Source organism: Salmo salar, unplaced genomic scaffold (assembly GCF_965601325.2).
Source record: "Salmo salar unplaced genomic scaffold, fSalSal1 ptg000432l, whole genome shotgun sequence".
NCBI classification, from domain to species: Eukaryota; Metazoa; Chordata; class Actinopteri; order Salmoniformes; family Salmonidae; genus Salmo; species Salmo salar.
The window spans coordinates 741589-752500 of record NW_027675387.1 but is presented as its reverse complement, the minus strand read 5'-3'; the positions used below and the strand labels follow the sequence as shown (position 1 = coordinate 752500).

At 42.5% G+C, this 10912-nt stretch overlaps 1 protein-coding gene across 1 annotated transcript in view; it reads left to right on the top strand.

The window, feature by feature from the left end:
* Positions 1–505, top strand: part of LOC145876118 (uncharacterized) — a 7361-nt gene extending 6856 nt beyond the window's left edge. Inside the window, exon 3 of the mRNA XM_082971903.1 lies at positions 1–505. This exon is cut by the window's left edge and continues 2804 nt beyond it. The gene's annotated coding sequence lies outside the window, so the exon portion shown is untranslated.
* Positions 506–10912: the final 10407 nt, after the last annotated feature.

Below are 10912 nucleotides of genomic sequence, written 5' to 3'. Positions count from 1 at the left end.
AGCCTCCTCTGGTATGTACTGTCCTGTATGTGACAGAGCTCCAACAAGGAATTACAATGTATGTATTACTTTTAATACCTGCAAATGGCAAATAAACTACTGGAACTCCTTATGAATGTCTGCAGCTGACAAGAGGTGAAAATATTACCGGAATATTCTGCAAAATGTTGATGAAGACGTCACTCAATCCACCCAAAACAACATGCAGTCTTTCCACAAGACTCCCATTAAGTTATAGTGTGACGTTATGAGTCGACGTTAAAGTAACATTCTCACAACATACTGCACTTGTTTTTATCCTGTTTTAGATGTATCCTCTGTTTAAACATTTAAACTCTTACAATAACACTGTTAAAATACCAATGTGATCATTTCTTGTCTTTTATGTTGGAAAAACAAATTGTACAATTATATGTGGACATAAGCTCCATAGTTGAACAAGTATACATGGATATATTGTACTTTTCATAATAAAACATACTTGAAACAAGAAAAAGCATGTTAATTGTGAAAACAATTTTGTTATTGATTTTTACATTGCTTCTCCCTGTCTCATGTTTACGTTTGTCATGAATCTTGACCTGGAGGCAGAACTGTGGGATTTCCTCTAGATATGTCAGCTGCAAAGTCAGAATTGGCTGTGGAAAATGTTGTTTTATGGTCTTAATTTAAGGGAAGGATTAGCAGTGTGGTTAGGGTTGAGGTTAGGATTAAAATCTGATTGTATTACTTTGTGCCTGTGCCAGCTAGGGGATACTTTGCTGAACTGCCTCCAGGGCAAGATTCATGACAATAAATGCCAACCTGCCTCCAGGACAAGATTCATAACAATAAATGCCAACCTGCCTCCCAGTCGTCCCCTCCTTATCTTTACAAGACTGCAAAACATGCAAGCTAGTGATGTGGGGGTTCTCTCATAACCCTCAGTCCCCAGGTGGGTAGATGGCAGGTTGAATAAAGAGAAGCTAGTGATGTGGGGGTTCTCTCATAACCCTCAGTCCCCAGGTGGGTAGATGGCAGGTTGAATAAATAGAAAACAATAGGCTACATAAAACAATCCATAAATGTATCATTATTATGTAATTAACACAAAACATTAAGGACACCTTTCTTTCCATGACAAACTGACCAGGCGTACCTCAATATTAGGAAGGTATCCTTAATATTTTGTCCAATCAGTGGCTCTGACCCTTTACGTAACAGTCAATCCTCTTTTCCAGGAAACCTTCTTTAAATTTCCCCAAATGTTTCCACACTGATGCTTTCTCACAGCTGCTCCAGGGCCTCTTGGGTTGAGGAGTCATTCTCTTCTAACCTGATCACAGCTGCTCCAGGGCCTCTTGGGTTGAGGAGTCATTCTCTTCTAACCTGATCACAGCTGCTCCAGGACCTCTTGGGTTGAGGAGTCATTCTCTTCTAACCTGATCACAGCTGCTCCAGGGCCTCTTGGGTTGAGGAGTCATTCTCTTCTAACCTGATCACAGCTGCTCCATGGCCTCTTGGGTTGAGGAGTCATTCTCTTCTAACCTGATCACAGCTGCTCCAGGACCTCTTGGGTTGAGGAGTCATTCTCTTCTAACCTGATCACAGCTGCTCCAGGGTCTCTTGGGTTGAGGAGTCATTCTCTTCTAACCTGATCACAGCTGCTCCAGGGCCTCTTGGGTTGAGGAGTCATTCTCTTCTAACGTAATCACAGCTGCTCCAGGGCCTCTTGGGTTGAGGAGTCATTCTCTTCTAACCTGATCACAGCTGCTCCAGGACCTCTTGGGTTGAGGAGTCATTCTCTTCTAACCTGATCACAGCTGCTCCAGGACCTCTTGGGTTGAGGAGTCATTCTCTTCTAACCTGATCACAGCTGCTCCAGGGCCTCTTGGGTTGAGGAGTCATTCTCTTCTAACCTGATCACAAACAAAGACAAGATTCAAACAAATAAACATGATGGTCCAACATAATAGGGGGGGGGGGGGGGTATAGGGAAGGTAGGGGAGAGGGGGGGGTATAGGGAAGGTAGGGGAGAGGAGGGGGTATAGGGAAGGTAGGGGAGAGGAGGGGGTATAGGGAAGGTAGGGGAGAGGAGGGGGTATAGGGAAGGTAGGGGAGAGAAGGGAGGGGGGTATAGGGAAGGTAGGGGAGAGGAGGGGAGTATAGGGAAGGTAGGGGAGAGGAGGGGGGTATAGTGAAGGTAGGGGAGAGGAGGGGGGACTTCCTCCATGTCAGGTAAGCAGCCTCCAAGTCTACCCTCACCAACTGACCAGACTGAGTGAGTTCTGAACATCCCTCTCTGTCCTCTGATACTGCGTCCAAGTCTTCTTGGGTCTTTCTGGTGTCTCTGTCTTGACTCTTTAGTGAGTTTTTTCAGTTCTTTCCCAGGCTGCCTGAAGAACACAAAAAGATGGCACATACATAAGAGTTATAAACTATCAAAATAAAGAGAATCCCACACTCCATATATAAACTCCCAGTAATTTATTGGGTATTTACCAACGTTTCAGCATCACTGTGCCTTCTTCAGGGTGATGTCATCAATACTTGAACCAGGTTATGTAGACAAACAGTGCAATTAGTGCAACCAATGACAATAGAGAGGGGTGTGTCATAATGATTAAGTTAATTACAATGAACTAATGAAACTGTTAAAAAAAACTATAGTTTATGGCATATTAAATATAAAAAAATAGTAGGGTATATTATATATATCCGGCTCTCCATGTAATCTGATTCATTATGATCTAGGATCAGGTCCCCCTCTCCACGTAATCTGATTCATTATGATCTAGGATCAGGTCCCTCCTCTCCATGTAATCTGACTCATTATGATATAGGATCAGGTCCCTCCTCTCCATGTAATCTGATTCATTATGATATAGGATCAGGTCCCCCCTCTCCATGTAATCTGATTCATTATGATCTAGGATCAGGTCCCACCTCTCCATGTAATCTGATTCATTATAATCTAAGATCAGGTCGCCCCTCTCCATGTAATCTGATTCATTATGATCTAGGATCAGGTCCCCCCCTCTCCATGTAATCTGATTCATTAAGATCTAGGAACAGGTCCCCCCTCTCCATGTAATCTGATTCATTATTATCTAGGATCAGGTCCCCCCTCCTCTCCATGTAATCTGATTCATTATGATCTAGGATCAGGTCCCCCCTCTCCATGTAATCTGATTCATTATGATCTAGGATCAGGTACCCCCTCTCCATGTAATCTGATTCACTATGATCTAGGATCAGGTCCCCCCTCTCCATGTAATCTGATTCATTATGATCTAGGATCAGGTCCCCCCCTCTCCATGTAATCTGATTCATTATGATCTAGGATCAGGTCCCCCCTCTCCATGTAATCTGATTCATTATGATCTAGGATCAGGTACCCCCTCTCCATGTAATCTGATTCACTATGATCTAGGATCAGGTCCCCCCTCTCCATGTAATCTGATTCATTATGATCTAGGATCAGGTCCCCCCCTCTCCATGTAATCTGATTCATTATGATCTAGGATCAGGTCCCCCCCGTCCATGTAATCTGATTCATTATGATCTAGGATCAGTCCCATCTCTCCATGTAATCTGATTCATTATGATATAGGATCTTTTTATTTTTATTATTTCACCTTTATTTAACCAGGTAGGCCAGTTTAGAATAAGTTCTCATTTACAACTGCGACCTGGCCAAGAATAAAGAAAAGCAGTGTGACAGAAACAACAACACAGAGTTACATGGCATAAACAAGCGTACAGTCAACACAACAGAAAAAAGAAAGTCTATATACAGTGTGTGCAAATGGCGTGAGGAGGTATGGCAATAAATAGGCCGTAGTAGCAAAGTAATGACAATTTAGCTGATTAACACTGGAGTGATAGATGAGCAGATGATGATGTGTAAGTAGAGATACTGGTGTGCAAAAGAGCAGCAAAGTAAATAAAAACAATATGGGGATGAGGTAGGTAGATTGGGTGGGCTATTTACAGATGGACTATGTACAGCTGCAGCGATCGGTTAGCTGCTCAGATAGCTGATGTTTAAAGTTAGTGAGGGAGCAATAAGTCTCCGCCTTCAGCGATTTTTGCAATTCGTTCCAGTCACTGGCAGCAGAGAACTGGAAGGAAAGGCGGCCAAAGGAGGTGTTGGCTTTGGGGAATGAACAGTGAGATGTACCTGCTGGAGCGCGTGCTACGGGTGGGTGTTGTTATCGTGACCAGTGAGCTGAGCTAAGGCGGAGCTTTACCTAGCATAGACTTATAAATGACCTGGAGCCAGTGGGTCTGACGACAAATATGTAGCGAGGGCCAGCCGACTAAAATGACCTGGGTTGCAATCATGAAAAAAAACTACCCGGCCTTCATGGTTTGACATTGAGAACATTGGGAGAGATGAGAGCTGACGTTTTAGTAAATGTGCAGATTACGTATCTCAGTCACAGACAAGAAGCTCAATTAACCTCTATGGGCTAGGTGGGACGCTAGCGTGCCACCCGTGGTGCACTCCATCAACAGCAGGTGCATTTCAAGAGCGGCAAATTTGAATCCAAATAAATGTCAAAATTCAAATTTTTCAAACATACAACTATTTTACACCCTTTGAAAGATAAACATCTCCTTAATCTAACCACGTTTTACGATTTCAAAAAGGTTTTACGGCGAAAGCATAAATTTAGAGTATGTTAGGACAGTACATTTACAAGAGTTGTGTGTAATGTTTTGTCAATTCAAAGACAGGGTCACCAAAACCATAAAACCAGCTAAAATGATGCACTAACCTTTTACAATCTCCATCAGATGACACTCCTAGGACATTATGTTAGACAATGCATGCATTTTTAGTTCTATCAAGTTCATATTTATATCCAAAAACAGCGTTTTACTATGGAATTGATGTTGAGGAAATCGTTTCCCTCCAATAACCGGCAGTCAAGTCACCGTCACAAATTAAATAATTAAAATTAGAAAACATTGGTAAAATATTATATTGTCATTTAAAGAATTATAGATTTACATCTCTTGAACGCAATCAACTTGCCAGATTTAAAAATAACCTTACTGGGAAATCACACTTTGCAATAATCTGAGCACTGCGCCCAGAAAAATACGCGTTGCGATACAGACTAGACGTCATGTTGGGGAGATCTAAAATCGAAAATACTATGTAAATAATCCATTACCTTTGATTCTCTTCATCAGATGTCACTTCCAGGTATCACAGGACCATAACGAATGTAGTTTTGTTCAAAAAAGCTCACCATTTATGTCCAAAAATCTCCGTCTTGTTAGCACATGATCTAAGCCAGCCGGACTTCTCGTCATGAACGAGGGAAAAAAATATATTTACGTTCGTTCAAACATGTCAAACGTTGTATAGCATAAATCATTAGGGCCTTTTTTAACCTGTTAGGGCTAGGGGGCAGCATTGACACGGCTGGATAAAAAACATACCCGATTTAATCTGGTTACCACTCCTACCCAGTAACTAGAATATGCATATACTTATTACATATGGATAGAAAACACCCTAAATTTTCTAAAACTGTTTGAATGGTGTCTGTGAGTATAACAGAACTCAAATGGCAGGTCAAAACCTGAGAGATTCCTTTACAGGAAGTGGCCTGTCTGACCATTTCTTGAACTTCTTTGCCATCTCTATCTTTTACAAAGGATCTCTGCTCTAACATGACACTTCCTACGTCTTCCATGGGCGCTCAGAGCCCGGGAAAAAACAGAATGTCGTCATCCCAGCCCCAGGCTGAAACACATTATCGCCTTTCTCAAGTGGCCGATCAAGGGACTGTGGGTTTAGGCGCGTGACCTGGCCGCCCCCGTCTTTGTGATTTTTCCTCTGTTTGCCGAAAAGGAGATTCCCGGTCGGAATATTATCGCTTTTTTACGAGATAAATTGCATAAAAATTGATTTTAAACAGCGGTTGACATGCTTCGAAGTACGGTAATGGAATATTTAGACATTTTTTGTCACGAATTGCGCCATGCGCGCAACCCTGATTTACCATTTTGGATAGTGTCTGGGACGCACGAACAAAACGCCGCTATTCGGATATAACGATGGATTATTTTGGACCAAACCAACATTTGTTATTGAAGTAGCAGTCCTGGGAGTGCATTCTGACGAAGACAACAAAAGGTAATCAAAGTTTTATGATAGTAAATCTGATTTTGTTGAAGGCTAAACTTGCCGGGTGTCTAAATAGCTAGCCCGTGATGGCTGGGCTATGTACTTAGAATATTGCAAAATGTGCTTTCACCAAAAAGCTATTTTAAAATCGGACATATCGAGTACATAGAGGAGGTCTGTATCTATAATTCTTAAAATAATTGTTATGCTTTTTGTGAACGTTTATCGTGGGTAATTTAGTAAATTGTTAGCAAATTCCCCGGAAGTTTGCGGGGGGTATGCTAGTTCTGAACGTCACATGCTAATGTAAAAAGCTGTTTTTTGATATAAATATGAACTTGATTGAACAAAACATGCATGTATTGTATAACAGAATGTCCTAGGTGTGTCATCTGATGAAGATCATCAAAGGTTAGTGCTGCATTTAGCTGTCTTCTGGGTTTTTGTGACATTATATGCTAGCTTGAAAAATGGGTGTCTGATTATTTCTGGCTGGGTACTCTCCTGACATAATCTAATGTTTTGCTTTCGTTGTAAAGCCTTTTTGAAATCAGACAATGTGGTTAGATAAAGGATCGTCTTGTCTTTAAAATGGTGTAAAATAGTCATATGTTTGAGAAATTGAAGTAATAGCATTTTTAAGGTATTTGAATATCGCGCCACTCGATTCCACTGCTGTTGACTAGGTGGGACGATTTCGTCCCACATACACTAGAGAGGTTAAAAGAGGAAGTAAACATAGACAAAGCTATATTAAAATTGTCAGTCTAGAGCACCAGTGAAAGGGATTTCGAAATGGGAGAAGTTAGGAGCAATTTATATAAGGACGGTATTTGGTATCATGATAAGTTACCAATACTACCTAAGTCATTGTGAAGAGATGCGGCAAGATTGACACATGGGCAGAGCCATGTGTCAAAAGGGGGGATAGTAGAGCAGGTTCGGAAACACTTTGTGGCCTATTGGATAACGAACTACTTAAAAAACATTTTTTATAATAGATAAGTATATTAAATGGGAAGAAGCGGTCCCAAATTACTGGGTGGACATGATTAGGGTAGTTGGTTTACTAGGATCTATCTCTTTAAATAATGGATTACATTTTAGCTGATCAGGTAAACCATATAGAATGCCAGAGTTAGGGAGGCCAGAACAGGTAGACATAGAAGTTGAAGATATACTAACAGAACACATGGTTAACCAAACCTGTATGTCCAAGACTTTGTGTCCAACAGGTGAATTACAGGAGAAGATGATTCACTCAATCCAACCAGGAGACTGGGTGTGGATCCAGTCCCTGAGGAGAAAAGAACTGGAAGCAGCCACGGTGGGAGGGCCCATACCAAGTGTTCCTGGTAATAGCCTTCGCGGTGAGAATAGCTGAAAGAGCTACCTGGGTTCATATCACACATTGCGGGAGGGTAAGACACACTGACACTGTCGAACAATCACAGAGTCAGGAGAAGAACCGAATACCAACAAGGTTCGGGGGTTACCTCTCTAACGAAGATTCCCTAACCCGCCCGATCCTCACTGTGTGCGTTCATAGAAGTGAAAGTGTGGGTTGGCCTCTAGCCAGTGATATATTCACCGGGAGGGGGTGGGGCTTTACAGGGGTACTGGTCAAATAATAATAAAATAATAATAATCATAGTAGTTGTCGAGGGTGCAACAAGCACGTCCGGTGAACAGGTCAGGGTTCCATAGCCGCAGGCAGAACAGTTGAAACTGGAGCAGCAGCACGGCCAGGTGGACTGGGGACAGCAAGGAGTCATCATGCCAGGTGGTCCTGAGGCATGGTCCTAGGGCTCAGGTCCTCCGAGAGAAAGAAAGAAAGAAAGAAAGAAAGAGAGAAAGAGAGAATTAGAGAGAGCATATTTAAATTCACACAGGACACTGGATAAGACAAGAGAAATACTCCAGATGTAACAGACTGACCCTAGCCCCCCGACACAAACTACTGCAGCATAAATACTGGAGGCTGAGACAGGAGTGATCAGAAGACACTGTGGCCCCATCCGATGATACCCCCGGACAGGGCCAAACAGGCAGGATATAACCCCACCCACTTTGCCAAAGCACAGCCCCCACACCACTAGAGGGATGGTTCCAACCACCAACTTACCGTCCTAAGACAAGGCCGAGTATAGCCCACAAAGATCTACGCCATGGCACAACCCAAGGGGGGGCGCCAACCCAGACAGGAAGACCACGTCAGTGACTCAACCCACTCAAGTGACGCACCCCTCCCATGGACGGCATGGAAGAACACCAGTAAGCCAGTGACTCATCCCCTGTAATAGGATTAGAGGCAGAGAATCCCAGTGGAGAGAGGGGAACCGGCAAGGCAGAGACAGCAAGGGCAGTTCGTTGCTCCAGCCTTTCCGTTCACCTTCACACTCCTGGGCCAGACTATACTTAATCATAGGACCTACTGAAGAGATAAGTCTTCAGTAAAGACTTTAAGGTTGAGACCGAGTCTGCGTCTCTCACATGGGTAGGCAGACCATTCCATAAAAATGGAGCTCTATAGGAGAAAGCCCTACCTCCAGCCGTTTGCTTAGAAATTCTACGGACAATTAGGAGGCCTGCGTCTTGTGACCGTAGCGTACGTGTAGTTATGTACGGCAGGACCAAATTGGAAAGATAGGTAGGAGCAAGCCCATGTAATGCTTTGTAGGTTAGCAGTGAAATTTAACATTATGTTTTTGAATGACATCCCCAAGAGGTAAAATATATAGTGAAAACAATAGTGGTCCTAAAACGGAACCTTGAGGAACACCGAAATGTACAATTGATTTGTCAGAGGACAAACCATTCACAGAGACAAACTGATATCTTTCCGACAGATAAGATCTAAACCAGGCCAGAACTTGTCCATGTAGACCAATTTGGGTTTCCAATCTCTCCAAAAGAATGGGGTGCTCGATGGTATCAAAAGCGGCACTAAGATCTAGGAGCACGAGGACAGATGCAGAGCCTTGGTCTGACGTCATTAAAAGGTCATTTACCACCTTCACAAGTGCAGTCTCAGTGCTATGATGGGGTCTAAAACCAGACTGAAGCGTTTCGTATACATTGTTTGTCTTCAGGAAGGCAGTGAGTTGCTGCGCTACAGCTTTTTCTAAAATATTTCAGAGGAATGGAAGATTCGATATAGGCCAATAGTTTTTTATAATTTCTGGGTCAAGATTCGGCTTATTCAAGAGAGGCTTTATTACTGCCACTTTTAGTGAGCTGTGTCAATCTTGCCGCATATCTAAACAATGACTTAGGTAGTATTGGTAACTTACCATGATACCAAATACCGTCCTTATATAAATTGCTCCTAACTTCTCCCATTTTGAAATCCCTTTCACTTGTGCGCTAGACTGACAATTTTAATATAGCTTTGTCTATGTTTACTTCCTCTTTTAAGAACTGCTGTGTCGACGGCTGCGGTTTAAGACCTGCCTTTTTCGTTTCCACATCTGCTTTTCTGTTGTCGTTACTGACACTATCTGTCCCTCTAATGTGGGCCTCACATTTACAAATGGCTACATTTTCTGGCAAAAGTACAGCATCTAATAGATTCAAAATCAACTGAGCGTGTGTAATAGGTTTCCCAGAAGTGGTTACCATTCCCCTGTTTCTCCATTGGGCTGCAAATATGTGTACTGTGTTAAATGCGTAGGCACTGTCTGTGTAAATAGTAATATGTTTTCCTGTCCCTAACTGACACACACGGGTAAGTGCTACTATTTCTGCTTATTGTGCTGAATAGTTTCTCGGTAACGGCTCTGCTTCCAAGACCTCTGTGTCTGTAACTATAGCATATCCTGTCACATTAGTGCCATCATGGTTCTTTCTTGATGATCCATCTACAAACATAGTCAGTTCCCCATCAGGTAAAGCTAGATAAGTCAAATCGGGTCTTGGTAGGACAACTTTCTCAGTGTCTGTTACACAATCATGTGGGCTGCCATCTGTTGCAATAGGAACTAATGTTGAGGGGTTCAGAGTAGTACAACATCATATTGTCAAATTAGGCATGTTCAAAATAATTATCATACGAGACAAATGTCTAGCTGGTGACATGTAAGCCATCTTATGTTCTAACAACAGTATGGATACGGCATGAGGAACTTTTAAAGTCAAATCATGATAGAGCACAACAGATGCCGAGTCCTCAACTGCCTGAGCTGCTGCCACCACAGACTGCAAACATAGTGGCATGGCTTGGGCTACTTCATCTAATCGGGAGGAATAGTAAGCAATAGGCCTATTTTTTTCCCCCGTGTCTCTGGGTCAGTACTGATGTCATGAACCCCTCCTTACAGTCTACTGTCTGGGTAAAGGGGTGATCATATCTGGGAAACGCCAGTACTGAGCTAGATGTTAATAACTTTTTAATGTTTACAAACTGATTTTCAGCCTCATCTGTCCACTTGATCTTATCTTTTGCTGCCATAGCTTTACCATATATCAACTCACTAAGCTTCCCTGTATGTAATGCAAAATGGGGTATCCACGTACGGCAATAGTTAATCATTCCAAGAAAACTCATCATTTGTTTCTTATTGAGGGGTTTAGGTGCTTCTAGGATGGCTGTCTTTCTGGTAGAATTACCTTCTCTAGGGCCAGTGGGACGATTTCGTCCCACCTACGTAACAGCCAGTGGAATCCTGTGGCGCGTTATTCAAATACCTTAGAAATGCTATTACTTCAATTTCTCAAACATATGACTATTTTACACCATTTTAAAGACAAGACTCTCGTTAATCTAACCACACTGTCCGATTTCAA